Source organism: Triticum dicoccoides, chromosome 2B (assembly GCF_002162155.2).
Source record: "Triticum dicoccoides isolate Atlit2015 ecotype Zavitan chromosome 2B, WEW_v2.0, whole genome shotgun sequence".
Lineage (NCBI taxonomy): Eukaryota > Viridiplantae > Streptophyta > Magnoliopsida > Poales > Poaceae > Triticum > Triticum dicoccoides.
This window is the reverse complement of record NC_041383.1, coordinates 598,645,102-598,666,403: the sequence shown is the minus strand read 5'-3', so window position 1 is coordinate 598,666,403 and position 21,302 is coordinate 598,645,102. Positions and strand designations below refer to the sequence as shown.

General features: G+C 44.8%; 1 pseudogene; it reads left to right on the top strand.

Annotated features, from left to right (window-relative positions):
* The first annotated feature begins 323 nt into the window (after positions 1 to 323).
* LOC119365095 lies at positions 324 to 9,067 on the top strand (annotated as a pseudogene).
* The last annotated feature ends 12,235 nt before the right edge of the window (positions 9,068 to 21,302 follow it).

Here is a 21,302-nt window from a genome sequence, read left to right as displayed (position 1 = left end):
CCTATTCCCACTTAGCCCACGCCACATGATTATATAGTACCAATGAAATTAAATTAGACCATAGTAACAAAGAAAACCCCAAAGGCTGAAAGACAGAGTACCAGAAAAGAAGCTTTGGCCTCTGCCATCTCTCAATCTCTACCTCATCTCCTTGTCCAACTTTGCCCAATTCCTAGTTGCTTGGCTTTTTAAACTATACTGAAATAAAATTCTTTTGGATTCCTCCCCCAAATGCCTTTCACCCAAAGACTCACCCGGCCTTAATCTCACCCTTCCGCTGCTGCATTCCCTTCCTCCATTATTTCTCCAATCCCTTTCCCCTCTCCACCCCCCTCCTCCCCTCTCTCTCCTCACCCTCTCGCCAAAAGACTGGATACAGAACAGAAGGAAAAGGAAATAAAGAACAGAGAAGAAGAAAGAAAGAAAGAAAGAACAGCACCTACCGAGCAAGCCTCCGTTGGGTCTCCGACTTCACATGGGCTGCGGAATTGTTCCCACGAGCCCCCTCCGGGCCTGAACAGATTCATATTCCACCGAAGAACCGCCCCTTGATTTCCCCCTCCCCCTTTTTCTGCTCGCGAATTACTTGCTAGTACTACCACGCAAGAACTGCTCCTCTCTGTTTTTCCGTGTTTCTCTGGTTGGAAATTCCTCCGGTTCTTCCTCGTTTGTTCCTGGGGGGCGAGGGGAGGAGGAGGCATGGGAAAGGAAGGCCCTTGCTGTCATTGCGGCGTCACGAGTGAGCTCCTGTTCTTCGGCTCACCGATTTTTTTATGCTTCCTGTTTTTTTTTTTCTTTGCTTATTTTACATCTGTTGTTATCCCCTTGTTCCTCCGCGGCTGGGTGTCATGGGCGTTGATTTCTCCGAATTATGCATCTGGGGACCGGGTCTCGGAAGAAATCTTTCGGGGCCCCTGGGCTCCGGTTCCTAATCTCGCCTGTTCTTTGTTGATTGCTGTTCGTTTGCTGTTTGGTAGATGTTAGCTGCAATCTGTCGAGCCACCTGAGGTGTCTGGAAAAGAGTTCCGGGCCTGCTTGGATTGGGTTAAGGTCTCGGAGGCCTTTGGATGCAAAATTCTGAACATGAGGAACGAATCACGTCATCTTGGCAGATATTCAGAATTTTGTTTGACTACGATGGTGTAGGGGATACTTGTTAGAACACCTGTGCAGACAATGAGCAATTAGATGCAGCTCACACTCCTGTTATACAAGAAGGAAAGAGCCATCTGCTCTTGCCAAACAAACATTTAGAGTTCCTTAGCTGCTTCAACTACATAAATGCTTAATTTTGTGGAAGGCATTTGCTGCTTTGTGTAATCTATGTAGATCAGTTCTTTCTTTTGCTTTAACCTCTGTGGCATCATACCGTCAGTAGCTCTTTAGCTCTTACTGAAGCAAGCTGCTCAGTTTCACTGATAATCTGCATTTGGTATGCCTCATTTGGTATGGCAGCAAATGAATAATTACATGCTAGTACTAACCACTGAAACAAATCTGGAATATGCAGTTGACCATGTATGTGACTAAATACTAATTGTTGTCTCAAAAGACACATTCTTAGTTGCATTCCTCGATACCACCTTCTCTTGTGATAGCAAAGACACATTTTTTGTCAAAATTCTGATACAATCTCGTGACGGACACACTGCTGATAAGCACCTGCAATACCGCGTACATTCTTGCATATCGATCTTGTACTGCATTTATTCTTACATATGGCAAATATTGAAACAGGCACTCCACTTTGGCGAAATGGGCCACCACATAAGCCAGTGCTCTGCAATGCATGTGGCTCGAGATGGAGAACAAAGGGTTCATTGGAGAATTACACACCAATGCATTCTCGTGATGATATCGATGCTGATCAACCTAGAGTTAGCAAGCTGAAGCCGCCGACATTGAGGCTAAAGGAACAGCGGCAGCTAAAGAAAAAGCCAAGCCACAGCATAAGGGAGAATGGAGCATTTTCTGATCAGAACTTCTGGAAGATGGGGGATGCCGACCCAAGTCGATCTAGTTCTGGATCAGCACTATCATATTCAGAGAGTTGTGCTCCATATGGTTCTGCTGATGCTAGTGAAATGGGTCAGTAATCTCTAATTTCCTAATGTGTTGCTGCTAAATAAGAATTTTTTTATGTTCTTCAGAGTCTTGTTGAGTGCCATGGGTTATATGACTATGTTCAATTGAAATAATTAACGTAGAAACATGGAACTTGAAGCTTGAGATGGATGGTCAGAAATACACACTTAAATGTTGGTCTGCAATGTTATATCTAATCTCCCCTAAGACTTGTTGTAAACATCTATAGGTAGTTCTTGTAGTACTACCCTTGCATGAGTCTGTGCTAGTAACTGTGTATAATGCAGAGCAGGTACTTGTTTTCATCAAACTTACTGAAAGTACTGAAACATACTTCAGCAACCCCACTTCACTGGTGCTTACTTTGTAATCCTGCATCATCATTTCTCAAGAACTTTGATAAATCATTGTCCATATATTGTATTCAAATGACGACCCTAAAATTAATGCTTCAAACATCAGTTATTGTATCAGTGTCTTCCTTTACCACACATGAACTCGATTAAATACGATAATCAACATAAAAAAAGCTATAATACTTCATGATACCGTAAGCTCAATTTACATTACCAAGATTTATATTTGTAACTCATAATTGCTTTCTTTCTTGTTTTTTGTGTAACTAAAGTTAGTTATGTTAATGATGGTTCTCTGATCTTTTGAATTCAGGTTCAGCGCAATCGCATGCTTGGGAGTCATTGGTACCATCAAAAAAGAGAAGCTGTGTCACTCGGACCAAGTCTTCGTCCGTGGATATGCTTGTCAAAGATCTTCATTGTATAATGCACGAAGAGCAGTTATCTTACCTTTCTGGATCCTCGGAGGAAGATCTAATTTACCACAGTGCAACTCCTGTGGGTTCCTTTGAGATTGGCTATGGAAGTATGCTTCTGAGAAGTTCAAACTCAAAATCAGTGGAGGAAGATTCAGAAGCAAACTCTGTTCCTGCAGATAATAAATCATACCTTACAAGTGAATCCTATTCAGGGACTGCCTCGTTTGTTGTGCATAGTGAAAGCAAGGGGGCAAGTAATTCAAATGCTTCGCCTGAGAAGCCAAAGTGGTTTCCGGTGCAGACACACGAAATTGCTAAAAGGTATTCTACACCTCTATTAGTAGTATTGTGCATTGGTTTCCTATACAGATACTACATGATAATGCTATCTACAGTTCTGCATTCTATTAGTCAGAGAAGCTATTGTGGTGAAAATCAAGAAGCTAAGGTTTTTTTTATACCTCTTTTGCAGGGGTAAACTTCATTACTCAAAGCAGCATACCCTGGAAAATGTAGGTTCAACTTTAGTTTCAGTAGCTTTAGAGGTATCAAGTCTATGATGATCTCATTGCCCCCTCCTTCTGTCCATTTTTCCTCAGCCAATTCTGCCTTGGTGCTTTCTCTTCACTGTATACACCATTATGAATTTCCAACCTTTGTTGTGTACATGATTAATTGTTTGTTTCTCTTATTTTAGGGAGAAGGCACCAAGGAAACAGGAGGAAATGAAAATACCAGTGCTTTGAAAGACCTTACCAAATCCACCATGAAGCCTCTCAAAAGGCCTCATGAAAGCCAGTTGCAAAGCTGCCCAGGTCAGCAATCTTAGTTCCTCTGATTCCTACTTGCACATTGTTTTTAGTTGTGAGCATCTGAAAAATGTCCTCTGTATTCAATTCACACTTCATCATTTCCTTAATTTATTGGGAATAACAGGGAGAAGCTTTCTGATTTGTTTTTGCTTGTGAACATGCAGAAGGAACCATGAGGATTGCCAAAAAAGTTTGCAAATCTGTGGCTATGGCTCCTCAGTTCAAAAGTTCATTTTTGCCCAAATCTGGAGGAGCACCATTTAACTTACTCATGTTACCCCCAGATAAAATATCCATGCTGGCCCCTCCGCAGTACATGGATAATTCTGATCAAGACTTGCTGCTGGAGGTTCCTCTCAATGCGCGGCAACCAGAGGCAGAACTTCTTTGCCAACCATTTCAACTTAGCTCAGTAACCCGCAGCTCCACCTCAGCGGACGTGGTTGCTGATGGCGAGGGGCGCCTCAAGCAACCGTAGACTAGAGACCAACTTAGGAACAGGCGGTAGCGGTAGTTTCCCTTAGTTTCCTGGATCATCATGGTACCTTTATTTACCGATCACCGGTAGGGCTTTCTGCGGTTTGTTCATGCTTGTGCCGTCGTTATCGCCCCGATTTACATTGACAATGTGCGTCTGCCACGGAGGCAAAATTGCCCGTTCAGCTAACATTTGTAGCGGTGCTTTTGGACTAGGCTTGTGTTGGTTTCCATGGCATGTGGGCTTTTGGAGAAAGTATAACTCATATCACCATGGAAAATAGAACTCTTTTATGGGGGAATTGGAAAATGGAAATGGATATGAGAGATTTCAACAAGTTGCTTATCTCGGCTCACTTATTTTTCTAGTTGAGCATGTTGGTGTCTCCATAACAGGCCCTCTTTTAGGGAATGGCAGGTCATCTTGATCTCAGATGGTATGCCTGTCTGAATGATTGATGATATCATTGATAAATGATATGTACAGTACAGGTGTACATTATCTCTAGGTGACATGTACAGGTGTACATGATCTTCAGGTGACCTATATGATATCAACTCTACTTAAATCACAAAGCTCCGACGAAATTTGTTTTAATTTGACCCGTTCGTTAGTTCAATCGTTTGCGCTAATTTCTTTTCTGTTCTGATCTAATATACATTTGTGCTTCTCTTGTTAGTGCTATTCAAAAGCACCATGGAGAGTAAGAGTAGTAACTGAAGAATGCACCAGTCATATTGTATTAAGATGATTAAGACTGGTCGAATGAATTATAAACATGTTCCCCTGAAAAAAGAATTACATGTTGCAACAAAACTCACCAATGAGGCTGCACACGCATTTTACCGATCGGGTAGCTGTTGGAATTTGGTAGAAAATGCAGTAAACCATAAGATAAAACCTGATAACAAGACAAGAAGAGAAATCCAAAGTGGAAGCTATAATAGCAAGCGAGCCACTCCTTGCTGAAGCATACACTTATGCAGGAAAAAGTAATCATGCGCTTGCACTTGCAATGTCAGATGGCCGGATGCTAATGTTTCATTGAACTTTCAAATGAGCTGTCTTCCCCAATGGCACAACCTGAGGTTTGTAGAACTGGCCTTGGACATTCCAGGGAGAAAACCACGATCCGGCAGTGAATCGATTTCACTGAAAACCTTTAGTATTTCGACTTGCTGTTCGTAGTATTAGTATTCAGCGACAACATCCTCAGGCCTTGGCAACATCAGCTGTGATCTTCGTCACATTGCCTACCACCAGGCGCCGTTGTCACCATCAAACCTCCTCCTGACTTCTAAAATTTTTGAACACCACAATTCATAATACAGTTATATATGTTGGAATTATGAAAATCAGAGCAACTTGTTGTTTCTTCCACCCGTGTCTGCCACATCATGTCCGACCCACCTTTCTCCTTCCACTCTTGTCCATCTTTCATTGTTGCAGCTGTTTTCTTAGTCTCAATTTACAGTTGTTTGATACATCTGTGCTTACCTACAATGTTTCTTTACTGATATTAGTAAGATGATGATTTTGTTACATCTTTAAACGATGAAGAAAATAACCGGCGCGTAACCGTTAGCAGGACCCTCTTGACTGGAGGTTAACCTTTGCGGGCGGTCCGTTGCTGCTTCCATGGCCTCGCCGGTCAGCCCCCTTTTTTCACCTTCCTTCCGCCGCTCTCGCTCCTTTCTGATTGAATGGCGTTCGGTCAATTCACAAGATATTTAATTCTCGTTAGAGGTCAGTACTGTACTAGTATATGTTTCCAGCTAACCTTTTTCTATAGACGTTTTCAAATACTCCCTCCGTCCCAAAATATTTGTCTTAGATTAGTCTAGATACGGGTATATCTAATACTAAAACGTGACTTGATACATCCGTATTTTGACAAATCTAAGACAAGAATTTTGGGACGGAGGGAGTAACTGCTACCTCTACAAGTTTTTGAAATAAAGAACCAGGTCTGCAGTTTCCCTGATCTTCGAAAAAATCAGGTTTGCAACGGAGCAGATTCAGATAGTTCAGAGAAAGAGCCGGCACACGGACTGTCTAATGGGCCAACCACGGCCCACAAATACAAATCTGCGCGGGAAGATAGAATTCGGCGAGCAGTGGGGCCCGGACCACCCGATCCGCGCGCGTGAATCTCAAAGCGCGAGCCGGAACCCCGCTCCGCTCCATCTTATCCCCTCTCCCCTCTCGCCCTTCCCACCCGCACGCAAAGCTCCACTGCCGGTGCCGCCATGCTGCTCCACCACCTCCTCCCCCCCTCCTCCAGGGCCCCGTTCCGCCCCTCTCCGCGGCGGCCGGGCTGCGGGGCGCTCACGGTCCGCTGCGCGCCCTCCTCGGCCGCGTCGCCGCCGGCGTCGTCGTCGTCGTCGGCAGGGCAGCAGGTGGCGAATGTGCACAGCTACGGGACGGTGGACTTCGAGCGGCGCCCGGCGCTGCGGTGGAGCAGCCTGTACCGGCGCGTGGCGGTGGGCCACGGCGGCCGGCCCGTGGGGCGGACGCTCGCGGACTGGGACGAAGGCGAGCGCCGCCTCGACAAGTGGGAGCTCTGCCGCATCGCCAGGGAGCTCCGCAAGTTCCGCCGGTTCAACCTCGCACTCGAGGTAGCCATTCCTGGTTGCGTCTCTCGGAGATCTAATGAACCCCGACTTTGTTGCTGCTTGAATGCTTGATTAGTGATCGAGCGACTTAGTTTCGTTCGAATTCAGAGGCTAATGTTGGTAACATTAACTGAACATTATGCCTATGCGTATGCCAGCCACAGAAATTCACTAATGATCCGTTGTTTTATGGTTGCTTGCGTAACTATGTTTGCTTCGGTGCTGCAAATTTTATGAAATTTTGTATCTAGTGTGTGCGTCAGATAGTGTTGAAATTCTTGGTGGTAGTTGGAACACTATTTAGACTAAAATTTAGTGTCACTTGAGTGTGCTAGTACATGTTGTGCGACAAATCTAACTGCCAAGGTCGGACTTAAATCGGAATTACTCTGCTTATACTTTGAGCAGATTATCAGCTATATGTTGAGGAATTCATTGCTCAATGGATGATCAAAGAAATATGCAACCACATTGAGATAGGGATGAACATAATTGGACTTGCTCCATTTCAGGCAAGGGTTAATGTGCCAGTTTATCGTGAATTGGAATCTAAACTGGAAAGGTAGCTGCTGTTTATCTGATCTGACATTAATTACTTAGTGCGAGGAACAGTAGTTCAAAACCCCTAAAGACCCTGCACATCGTTTTCAAGGCTCACCTTCGATAGTGATGGTTTATGAAGTGTTTGGACATCCTTTCTTGCTATGGTCTGGGTGCCTTTTGATGGCTAATCCTACTAGTCATATGGTTCTCATCAAGTTTTTTCTCTTGCATGTGCAGGTTTATGATTGGATGACTGATCGAAGGGATAGATTTTCGCTATCATCTAGTGATATGGCAATCCAGTTGGATCTGATTGCAAAAGTACGTGGTGTTCCAGATGCTGAAGAATACTTCGAGAAACTTCCTGACCCACTGAAAGACAAGCGAACGTATGGGTCTCTTCTCAATGTGTATGCCCAAGCTAGGATGAAAGATAAAACAGAATACACATTTGAGCAGATGAGGAAAAAGGGGTTTGCAACTGACACATTACCTTTTAATGTGTTGATGAATTTTTACGTGGATGTTGCAGAGCCTGAGAAAGTGTCTAGAGTTACTGATGAGATGAAGCAAAGAAATGTCGGTTTTGATGTCTGCACTTACAACATTTGGATAAAGTGTTGTGCAGCTATGAAAGATGCTGATGCAATGGAACGAGTCTTGAACCAGATGATTGCTGATGAGTCTGTCGTTGCCAACTGGACTACTTATACCACACTTGCTAGCATGCATATCAAGCTGGAGAACTTTGAGAAGGCAGAAGAATGCCTGAAAGAAGCTGAGAAGCGAGCAACAGGTAGGGATAAAAAATGTTTCCATTTTCTCATCACACTCTATAGCCACCTTCAGAAGAAAGAAGAAGTCTACCGCATTTGGAATTGGTACAAAGCAACTTTCAAGACAATTCATAACCTGGGTTACCAGGAGGTACTGTCTGCCCTTGTTAGGCTAGGAGATATAGAGGGAGCTGAACTTCTATACGAAGAATGGGCATCCAAAAGTTCTAGTTTCGATCCGAAGACTATGAACATTTTATTAGCATGGTATTCTAGAGAAGGTTTTGTTGTGAAGGCTGAGCAAACTCTGAACAGATTTGTTGAGAAAGGTGGGAACCCCAAACCAAATACCTGGGAAATCCTTGCCACGGCGTACCTGAAGGACAATCAGTTTGCTGAATCTCTGTCATGTTTGGAGAAAGCCACTGCAGTTAAAAGTGCAAGTAAATGGAGACCGAGACCAACCAATGTTGAGAGTCTCTTGGCATATTTCAAGGAGAAGAATGACATGGGGAGTGTCGACAGGTTAATGAGTGTACTCAGAAGTAGAGGGTGTGCTGAGAACGAAGAGTACAAGTCATTGATTGACACCTATGCTTTGGCGGTTGCGGGCACGTGATGATGGATGGACACCAACGATACGATATGATTAGTAAATATCCCTTGAACACTTCTTGTAATCTGAATGTCGGAAGAACCCCCGCTTGAGAGTTCATGTGGTACGGCTCTGTACTTTTCATTCCAGAGCGGTTAGGTGCATTCTATAAGTTGTTTCCCTACAGAAAATCGGACAATAAGGTACATAGATGATAGGTCTGCCTTCTTTCTGACCACTTGGTTCAGTTAGAAACTCTGAGATCATGAAGAGGAGGCCGTTTACCAGGTTCCTTGTACTTTCTACATGTACATCGACATTACCATCGAGGAGTTAATCGTGCCTTCTCCATGGAATCGTACATTTTTCAATCACCTTTACTTTTTTTTGGTCTTGTTCACCGCCTTTGTTATAAGCTGCACTGTGTATGTTGCATGTGGGCTTTTGCTTGAGTACCTAGCACTAGCAGGTGGATCAGAGTAGCAGAAGATGCATGACTGGAAATCTCATTATCTCCGCCATTTCTCGTTGTTATCGGGATTGAGGGGGTTACCTTGACGCTTGCACGTTGCCCCCCTTTTCTACACAGCTTTTAAACTATGAAGTGCTACAGCTCAAGCTGTCCATCTGCATTTGTCGGTTCGATCATCGGCATGTTTATTTCTGATTGGTACATCTGTTGTGCAGATATTGAAGCAATGACAGTTGCGGATGAACAGCCCGGACCACCTGGAGCCCTCCCCTTGCCGGTAGACGACCTCTTTCCTTGAGAAGAGCAGTTATCTGATTGTGGATTTCTCGTAATAATAATACGTGCGGGGTCACTGGAGGGGCTGCAGCTGCAGGAAGGTGGGTGGTTGCATCCAGGATGCAGCACGCACTGACTAAACTAATGGCCAGATTCGCTCACAGCTAGGTGACGGGCAAAGAGTGAGCTCAAAAGGCGGAAAATAAAGGAGTCCAGCCACAGCCATTGCTCGCTTTACTCAAACGTCACCGACTATTTGTCATCTCCGAAAGAGGTCTTGGTTCAGCTTGCAAGTTGGAGTACAGTTAATTACTGTGATCCCGTCACGGACAACGTGATTAAGAGACAACCTGTAAGATATACTAAGAATAATCATGGCCGTTTGACCCTCTATAAGCAGACGTGATCGGCACTCCCATCATCCGAGGAGTTTGGGAAGAGAAATGACTGTTCTATGTTTGGGTACGCTTTCAACGTCGTGCTGTAGCAATTCGACACGTCTGTGCCACCCCAAGTAAGCCGAGAGCGAGTTAGTGGCAGTGGCAGTGCTAGGGACAGCCAAGCGTGCAGCGCAGCCCAGGATGCCTTCTGGATGCCTGGCTGCGCTACTAGTATTAAACTCCACCCAACAACTAATCAACAACCACCCACGCACGCACGCACTGGTAAAGGGAAAAGAGACGTCGAAGAAGCGTGTTTTAGATTTTAGGGATCTGTTAGTTATAATGCCTGTTGGAATTATAGTGTCGTGGGGCAAACGTATTTTAGAATTTAGAGAGCATTACAATTCCTTGTGTCCCATGGCGCGACGAGGACATGCTATGCTTGCTTTGATGTCCATCGTAAATGGCGGATCCTTTTCTGGTAATGTGATGTGATGTTGCATGAAATTCATATTGGGATCATGTGAAGTTACCGTGTTCCACAAAGACCACACACACGAGCTTGGTTCCGTTGTGTAAGCACCGCAAATGCTCTTTGTACTACATAATTTTGTTGTCTGTACCATACTTTTCCTTTCCAAATCCTTTTGCGGTGGCAAGGAGCTACTTGACCCGAAAACATATGACCGCCTCAATAGAGTTGACCTATCTTTTCTCTTCTACTTCTTGCGTTACAACCGAACACTTCGATTGCTGTTCGATCCGGATCACATGATTGTCAGCAGCCTGCATGTCCCGATACGCTAGCCCGCGCGTTGCCTCGAGACGTGGGAGAGAAAAATAAAGTGTTGGAAGGGGGCGAACTGACGATCCTAGGTGTATACCGAGCACACCAGCCAACACGCCCAACCTTAGTCGTTGCCTAACAAATGAAAGCAAGGTATTTGAACATTCTTTACTTCCATATCAGCCAAAAAGCAAACTTCTCTGGTTTTTTTTTCTTGGATTTCTCTAGTGCACCATGTGTGGTGTTTCCGCAAACACTCCAATGGGCGTTGCTATTCATGTGGCAGGGGAAGTTTGGCGTTTCTGTGAGGCACGAGCCTTTGATGGGCGCTACATTTCAAGTGGTGAAGGTGGACTCGTGTCTTCGCGGATGCTTCAACAATTTGTGAGGATGGTGTTAGTGATGAGGTCAATGATGACATGCAACATGCCTTACCGCCTGGGATGATGTGAACCGACATGCGAAGCCATCAACATTGCCTCCTATGGGACATGGGCCGTTGTAGGCTTATCAGCCTCGCATTACATGCACATGTTTGTCTCGTCAGTTGGCAGGCCCCTGGAAGGCCCGCTGGAGCAAAGCTAGTGCTTGCAGGAATCGAAGGTGCTCGGGATCCAGCCCTGTGCACCCGCTTGGCTCTTGAGTTATCTTCGTTGTTGTTGAAGTAGAGGTCGGGGGCTCGAGCATGCTTGGGGTAATGCGTGATTGCCATGCTTAAGCTGGATGAGAGCATGTTCTTGGGGAGCCCTGACCACCGCCCCTTAGTGCTATCTCTTGGTGCCTTGCTGTTTGCACTTCACGTCGTTGAGTTCGGCGCATTTCAGTAGGCTCGCAGGACCCTATTTCTCGTATTGCTGACAACATGTGTACACCTATTCCTGTGGACAAAGCACGCCAGTCAGCCACATTTTAACGAGAATGGTTTTCGATGTCATTAAATGTATGTGTGTATCTGCCATCATGGTAATATTATACTCCCTCCGATCCAAGAAAATGTGGCATGACTTTAGTTGAGCAGTTCAAATTTGAACTAAAGCCATGACACTTTTTTGGATCGGAGGGAGTACTAAAGACGAAGGTAAATGCCAATTTTTTGTCTTTCTCCAGGAGTTATGTATAAGTAATGTTATTTATGAAAATTACTTGGCCACTAATAGGCGCACAGTGCGCCGGCCTAAAATTTCAGCCGGTCCTGCATGGGCCGCACGATCTAGTTTTGTAAACAGTATGATTCCTTCATCTACCTTACAAAAACGCTACAACAAAAAAAGCAGAGGAGAAAAAAAGTAAGGGGAAAGAGGCCAGCGCCCCGCTCGTCCTCATCTGTCGATGAGCCGCGCTCGCCAACCTCGCCCATTTGCCTCGCCGCGGACGCTCACCGCCTATCCGCGCCGCCGTCGCTCGCAACAAAAAGGTCATTGACCATAGCAGCCTTTTCTCTTGCCTCCATGTTGCATCCATGGCAGCTCCGCGACGCCGACCGCAACATCGTCCCTCGCCGATGTTGCGCACCACCGGTATGGTCACCACTCCCCGTGTCCTCCATGTCCGTCGAAGCAGCTCATCATCGCCGTCGTCACATGCCCTATGTTCTAGAAAAAACAATCTAAGCAACTAAGAAAAAAGTCGGTTGAAGCAAAAGTTTAGCCGGCTCCAGCAAAACCATGGACCTTCGTCACCGGAACATAGCAAAATTTTTGGCCTCTCGTAGCAAAAATAAAAGACAGTTCCAGCAACTCGCTACCATGGTTGCATCCCCCCCTCGCCGGCATGGTGATCCACCAGGTTTGAAGCTTGTCGTTGTGTCGCTTGTAGCTTGCTGGGCACCTGTTGTAGCATTGCCCTTGCCGGTTGCAGCCTCGCCGATGACGGGTGTCTCCGGTTGTAGCTCTGGTGTACACGGCTTGCAGCTCTGGCACACACGGTTGAGGCTTCTATGGTACATGGTTGTAGCAAAAAAAATCTTCATCGATCCCCTTCCTTGAGCAAAAAGCTACTGCCGACGAAATAAAATGCTACAACCTATGAATCAAAAAGTTGCTACTGTCGAAAGGGGGATATTTGCGACCGGCGAAATCAAAAGTTCGAACAAGAACGTGAAAAGCTACTACCGGCGGGAAAAAATGTTGGAACCAACGAATCAAAGATTGGTGCTCATGGATGAAATTGCTACAACCGGCAAAATAAAAAGCTGGAACCGACCAATCAAAAAGCTACAACCGCCTAAAAATAAAAAAAACTAATCCATAGAGGAATCATGGCATCTTGGAAAAAAAATGGTGTCACATCCGCATGGTGCGCGAGCGCGGCCGCTTCAAGCTTACATGGGAGGGAGGGCACAAAGCAGCTCGTCATCGTCTCAACGTAGGCTTTGCGGGAGCGGGTGGTGAGGACACCCATCAGCAGGGAGGTAGAGTAGGGAGGGATGGGTGCTTGAAGGCCCCATCCATGGCGGTGTGGCGTTCATGGCAAGGGAAGAGAAAAAGGGGATCGATTGGAGGAGAACGAAGAAGAGAGAGGAAAGAAAACGAGTGGAGGAGGACGTCTGGTCAGAAGATAAGGTCGGGTGAAGAGCGATGTGTGGGCCCAAAAAAAGATTGATCTGATGCATTCAATCCATATGGATCCTACGCGTAGCACACGTCTGGCTGAATGTTCGGCCGGCGTGTCAACTATAAACGTTTTTCAAATTACTTTGCTTTGTCCCATACTTTCTAACTCCCTGTCAGTTATAACGTAGCAATTGTTCCCATTTTTCTCTATGGAGAAGAATGACCTCTTTTGACACTAAGGACGAGGTAACATGTGCTATCTTCAAGAATGCAGTATGGCAGTATCGACATTACGTGAAGGAAACATACTTCTATGGCAAGGACATTCACAAAGTTCCCCAATTTCTCCGGAGAAATATTTACGAAATGATGATTAGGAACGCCTTGTTCTGCATTGGTCCTGCTCCAAGAATCATGTACGGTCTATGGGATCAGATCACATTTTGAACTACTATATATATCTGCACGTAGTCTTACTATTCTATGTTCTTGTAGGCTAAGTGCTTAAAGCAGAAGAACAACTCTTATCAGGTAAGATTTCATTTTATGATGCGCATTAGTTTGCTCTTATATCATTGTATTTACTCGTATAAACTAATTTCAATTTTCAGAATCCAATAGAAACTCCAATATCACACGAGGTACCTATTAAAAACTTGTTTGTGTAACTGCTTTGTTGTTGTAACTCGCTCTACGTCAGTTTCAGTTTCAATTGTATAAACAATTGTCTTCTCATATTGTGCACAGAGCCAATAATGTTCTTTAGTCATGCATGTATGCTTGTCGTATCATTATGTAATCTAGTGGTGTTGTGTAGTTTTTCATACTTACATTCTGACAATGCTAGTTTGTTTTAACTGATTTCCTCAATGATAGGAACAATGCCACACTATGTAATTCTATTTTAAATTGCATCTCGATCTTCACTTGCCAAAAAAAGCATGATGGAATCAACAATATGGCCAATCAGAAATATCCCACACACATGACAGAGCATTAATGGGTTTAAAGACATCAAGGGACGGAGTTGGTCCGAAGACAACACGGGTCGTTAATGGGGCAGAAATGGCCCAAATACACCACGAGCCGTTAATTGGCCAAAAGTCACCACACCCTCTAAATGGGCCCAGAAGCAACATGGTTTGTTAATGGGCCTAAAGACACCACATGACACATGTGGGCTGAAAGACACTATGTGACGGTACGAAAAACCATCAGCACCTTTGGTAGGGTGGCGAAGATGGCCGGAAGTACCGTAACAAAGGCCGCACGAGTAAGCTACCTAGATTCGGGCCCTCATGGTCAGGTAATACCCTACGTCCTACTTTGGATTTGTATTGATGATGGTGCACCACTTGTGAGGGGGTTACAAGGGTGAAGATGTAATGGCTACCAAGAGTATGGTTCTACCAGAGAGTTGATGCATATGGCTACCCCTACCATCACCTTGTATAGGGGAAGCGTGCTAGAGTTTACAGTGGATCTATCCAATCTCAAGCCGTCATCATCTTGTCTTGTTCGCCAAGATGATCTCCAATCTTTATCCAGGCCCCAGGGCTCCCTCCTGTAGTTAGACTCCTTGTCTAGCCACCTCGGCCCCGAGGCAGGCCTATTGTCGGGCTTCCTACCAAGAGGCTAGCCCCGAAGTATTGTATCGTCAGTAGCTCCCGAGCATGTCTAGAGTTGGAATCTTCTTATCTTTAGGAATGAGAACCCAAGTAGGCTCCTAATCTCGATGGCCATGGCCTGTACTTTATGAGTCATGTTGGGGAACATAGCATGCAATTTCAAAAAAAATCCTACGATCATGCAAGATCTATCTAGGAGATGCATAGCAACGAGGGGGAGAGTGTGTCTACGTACCCTCGTAGACCGTAAGCGGAAGCATTTCACAACGCGGTTGATGTAGTCAAACTTTCTTCGCGATCCACCGATCGAGTACCCAACGTACGACACCTTCGAGTTCTGCACATGTTCAGCTCGGTGAAGTCCCTCACCTTCTTGATCCAGCAAGACGTTGACGTGGTAGATGAGTTCTGTCAGCATGATGGCATGGTGACGGTGATGGTGAATTGATCCACGCAGGGCTTCGCCTAAGCACTACGAAGATATGATCGTGGGAGTAAACGGTGGAGGGGGCGCCGCACACGGCTAACAATTGATGTCGTATGTTCTAGGCGCCCCCTCCCCACATGTATATAGGTGGGAGGGGAGGAGAGGGAGCCAGGGGGCGCCCCAAGTAGGATCCAAATCCTACTTGGGGTTTCCCCAAGTGGCGCCTCCCCTTTCCTTTTTTCACCGGAGAAGAAAGGAAGGGGGAAGAAGAGAAGGAAGGGGGGCCGAATCCCCTCTTATCCTTCTCCTATTCGGCCACTTGCAATAGGGGGGCGTGCCACCCCTTGTGGGCTGGTGTGCTCCCCTCTCATGGCCCATATGGCCCATATATTACCCCCGGGGGTTCCGGTAACTCCTCCGGTACTCCGATAATTACCCGATACACTCCGGAACATTTACGGTGTCCGAATACTATCATCCTATATATCAATCTTTACCTCTGGACAATTTTGAGATTCCTCGTCATGTCTGTGATCTCATCCGGGACTCCGAGCAACATTTGGTAACCAAATCACATAACTCATATAATACAATATCGTCATCGAACGTTAAGCATGCGGACCCTACGGGTTTGAGAACTATGTAGACATGACCGAGACACCTCTTCGATCAATAACCAATAGAGGAACCTGGATGCTCATATTGGCTCCTACATATTCTATGAAGATCTTTATCAGTCGAACCGTTATGACAACATACATTATTCCCTTTGTCATCGGTATGTTACTTGCCCGAGATTTGATCGTCGGTATCTTCATACCTAGTTCAATCTCGTCACCGGCAAGTTTCTTTACTTGTTGCATAATACATCATACTGCAACTAACTCATTAGTCACTTTGCTTGCAAGGCTTTTTATGATGTGTATTATTGAGAGGGCCCAGAGATACCTCTTCGATACTCGGAGTGACAAATCCTAATCTCAATCTATGCCAACCCAACAAACACCTTTGGAGATACCTGTAGAGCATCTTTATAATCACCCAGTTACGTTGTGATGATTGATAGAACACAAGGCATTCCTCCTATATTCGGGAGTTGCATAATATCATAGTCGAAGGAATATGTATTTAACATGAAGAAAGCAATACCAATAAAACTGAACAATCATAATGCTAAGCTAACGAATGGGTCTTGTCCATCACATCATTATCCTAATGATGTGATCCCGTTTATCAAATGACAACACATGTCTATGGTTAGGAAACTTAACCATCTTTGATCAACGAGCTAGTCTAGTAGAGGCTTACTAGGGACACGATATTTTGTCTATGTATCCACACATCTATCAAGTTTCCGGTTAATACAATTCTAGCATGAATAATAAACATTTATCATGAAATAAGGAAATATAAAATAACAAATTTATTATTGCCTCTAGGGCATATTTCTTCAGTCTCCCACTTGCACTAGAGTCAATAATCTAGTTCACATCGCTATGTGATTTAACACCAATAGTTCACATTGTCATGTGATTAACACCTATAGTTCACATCGCCATGTGACCAACACCCCAAAGGTTTACTAGAGTCAATAATCTAGTTCACATCGCCATGTGATTAACACCCAAAGAGTACTAAGGTGTGATCATGTTTTGCTTATGAGAGAAGTTGAATCAACGAGTCTGCCACATTCAGATCCGTATGTATTTTGCAAATTTCTATGTCTACAATGCTCTGCATGGAGCTACTCTAGCTAATTGCTGCCACGTTCAATGTGTATCTAGATTGAGGTTTAGAGTCATCTAGATCAGTGTTAAAGCTTGCATCAACGTAACTCTTTACGATGAACTCTTTATCACCTCCATAACCGAGAAACATTTCCTTAATCCTTTTTAAAAGGTAACTAAGGATAATTTTGACCGCTGTCCAGTGATCTACTCTTGGATCACTATTATACCCCCTTGCCAAACTCATGGCAAGGTACACAACAGGTTTGGTACATAGCATGGCATACTTTATAGAACCTATGGCTGAGGCATAGGGAATGACTTTCATTATCTCTCTATCTTCTGCCGTGGTCGGGTTTTGAGTCTTACTCAACTTTACACCTTGTAACACAGGCAAGAACCCTTTCTTTGACTGATCCATTTTGAACTTCTTCAAAAACTTTATTAAGGTATGTGCTTTGTGAAAGTCCTATTAAGCGTCTTGATCTATCTCTATAGATTTTGATGCCCAATATATAAGCAACTTCACCGAGGTCTTTCATTGAAAAGCTTTTATTCAAGTATCCTTTTATGCTATCCAGAAATTCTATATCATTTCCAATCAACAATATGTCATCAATCAGAAATGCTACAGAGCTCCCACTCACTTTATTGTAAATACATGCTTCACTGTTCTAGGAGAGCTAGGTCTAACAGGTGTTTCAAGTTTTTCAGTTTCAAGTGCTTCATCAGTTTCAGTAATTTCCATATCTTTAGCTTTAGCAATTTGTTCATCAAGAAAATCACCTAGTGGCACACCATCATCAAGCAAGGTACTAGCATCATCATGAGTAGCATTCATAGAAGTAGCAGACATCAATAACTTGCGGCATATCAGGATTAATAGCATGTGGTGGTGTTGCAAGTCTACTCAAAATAGAAGGTGAATCAAGTGCAGAGCTGGATGTCAGTTCCTTACCTCCCCTCATCTTAGAGGGAAGAATCTTAGTCTTTGTATCTTTCAGATTCTTCATAGTGATAAATTGATAATAATCCCAAGTGACACAACAAATATAGCTATGCTCCCCGGCAACGGTGCCAGAAAAAGGTCTTGATAACCCACAAGTATAGGGGGTCACAACAGTTTTCAAGGGTAGAGTATTCAACCCAAATTTATTGATTCGACACAAGGGGAGCCAAAGAATATTTGCAAGTATTAGTGATACGTCTCCAATGTATCTATAATTTATGACTGTTCCATGCTATTATATTACCTGCTTTGGATGTTTTATATGCATTAATATGTTATTTTATATTATATTATTTTTGGGACTAACCTATTAACCTAGAACCCAGTGCTAGTTTCTATTTTTTTTCCTTGTTTTTGAGCCTCATAGAAAAGGAATACCAAACGGAATAAAACCTTCACGGTGATTTTTCTTGGACCAGAAGACACCCAAGAGACTTAGAGTGCAGGTTAGAAGAGCCATGAGGCGGCGACAAGGGGGGAGGCCCTACCTTGTGGGCCCCTCAGTGACCCCTGACCTTGATCTTCCTCCTATATATTCACATATATTCCCAAACCACCAGAGGCATCCACGAAAACACTTTTCCACTGCCGCAACCTTTTGTTCCCGTGAGATCCCATCTAGGGGCCTTTTCCGTCATCTTGCCGGAGGGGGATTCGATCATGGAGGGCTTCAACATCAACTCTATTGCCCTCCCGATTAAGCGTGAGTAGTTTACCACAGACCTATGGGTCCATAGCTAGTAGCTAGATGGCTTCTTCTCTCTCTTTGATTCTCAATACCATGTTCTCCTCGATGTTCTTGGAGATCTATTCAATGTAATCTTCTTTTGCGGTGTGTTTGTCAACAGATTTATGATCAGTTTATCTATGAATATTATTTGAATCTTCTCTGAATTCTTATATGCATGCTTTGATATCTTTGCAATTCTCTTCGAACTATCGGTTTAGTTTGGCCAACTAGATTGGTTTTTCTTGCAATGGGAGAAGTGCTTAGCTTTGGGTTCAATCTTGCGGTGTCCTTTCCCAGTAACAGTAGGGGCAGGAAGGCACGTATTGTATTGTTGCCATTGAGGATAAAAAGATGGGGTTTACATCATATTGCTTGAGTTTATTCCTCCACATCATGCCATTTTACTTAATGCGTTACTCCATTCTTTATGAACTTAATACTCTAGATGCAGGCAGGAGTCGGTCGATGTGTGGAGTAATAGTAGTAGATGCAGGCAGGAGTCTGTCTACTTGACACATACGTGATGCCTATATTTGATAATCATTGCCTTGGATATCGTCATAACTTTGCTGTCAGGACCCCGACTCAATGCCACATCGATCTAGCATGTAACACCTCATATCACTTTGCGGCCTCACGCACGGTATTCCACGGGTGTCACCTTACCTTTGCCCGGGACCGTTTGCGCCTTTTGGCACACGTATATGACAGTGTCGCTAGCATCCATATGATAAGGAGCCCGGGCTGACATGGCTAGTCGTAAACCCAAAGTGGCACAGACTTACAGGGACAGGCATCCATGACCCAGCATCGAACGTGTCGGTCATCAGCGAGTGAATCCAGGCTGTAGCACTGGGCTAGCAGGACTCCGGTGAACCGGGCTGTAGCGGGCTAACAGGACTCCGGTATTCATCGCGTGACATTTCCCCGAAGGGACAGACACAGGAACGAAGAAGGACACATGCTGGCCAGCCTAAGTGTTCCGGAGCAGTAGCAAGCTACCAAGGCTCAATGGAAACACTAGGAGACATTTCCCGGTAAGAGAGGCTACTAAAGATAAACAACTAGATGGTCAGATCCCACACATACCAAGCATTTCAATAACATACACACAATATGCTCGATATGTGCAAATACAACATGGCATCACAACATGACTCTACGACTCAAGTATTTAATTAATAGGCTCCGAGGAGCGAGATATTACAAACATGGGTCTCATGACCCAACACTCAGAGCATACAAGTCAAAGCACAAGCGGAAGCTATCATGTCTGGGTACAGACATCTATAAATGAAAAAGGCTGAGAAGCCTGACTATCTACCAGATCCTGCCGAGGGCACAAGATCGTAGCTGAGGTAACAAGCTAAACGTCGAAGTCCACGCGGAACTACTAGTGAGACCGAAGTCTCTCTGCAAAAACATAAAATAGGCAAACGTGAGTACAAATGTACCCAGCAAGACTTACATCAGAACTAACTACATATGCATCATTTTCAACAAGGGGATGGTGGGGTTTAACTGCAGCAAGCCAGCTTTGACTCGGTGGCTAACCTGAACTACGACTGCAAGTAACTCTTTTGAGGTGGCGCACACGAGTCCACATATTCACCATATCAATACACCACTATGGATCCGCTCCCGTCTCCCTACGAGAACACCATCCATAGCACTCACGCTTATCTTGCGTATTTTAGAGTATCCACTTTCACTTGTCTATGAACTGATATAAGCAACCCAGAAGTCCTTTTCCGCGGACACGGCTATTCGAATAGATGATGTTAACCCTGCAGGGGTGTACTTCTTCATACATGTTTCCACCACTTAGCGTCTGCACACGACATGTGCTCGGCAGACTTCAAGCGAAAGCCGACGTGGGTGTAGACCACGACCTACCTAAACACTCAAGTCCCTAGTCCAGGTTTATCGCCTATTCGGGTTCCATCCATGAGGAGATCCGGCCGGAGTTTCGCTCACAGCCCCAAACGATGTGAACAGGGTTCCGTGACACCAAACGGGCGCCCGGTATACCCGGCCACGTGCCTACCGCATCACAGCCCACCCCTACGGTCAGCGCTGTCCACGGCCTCCAGCATACTACAAACACCAGAAACTACTTGCAACTCCTGGATAGAGGACGAGGGTGAATAAGAAGTCGAGCGGGGTCATATTTCAGGGCCCAATGTATGGTAGTAGCTGAATCATGGATCACAAACACAGAACTCAGTTCCTGAGGACGGCTGCAATGAGACAACCCACCATGTACTCCTACATGGCCTCTCACCGCTACCTTTACCAAATCGTGTTCACACACTTAGCTCACACACAGTAGGACATGTTCACACACCTCTGATTCATCCCCGATGAATCAGACCTGACTCAACTCTAAGCAGTAGCAGGCATGACAAACAAGCATGAATGAGTAGGCACAACAGGGCTCAAACAACTCCTACTCATGCTAGTGGGTTTCATCTATTTACTGTGGCAATGACAGGTCATGCAAAGGATAAAGGGGTTCAGCTACCGCAGCAAGTATCAAATATGTCGTTGTTGTCCTAATGCAGTAAAAGAGAGCAGGAGCGAGAGAGTGGGATTTTATCGGAATGAACAAGGGGGTTTTGCTTGCCTGGCA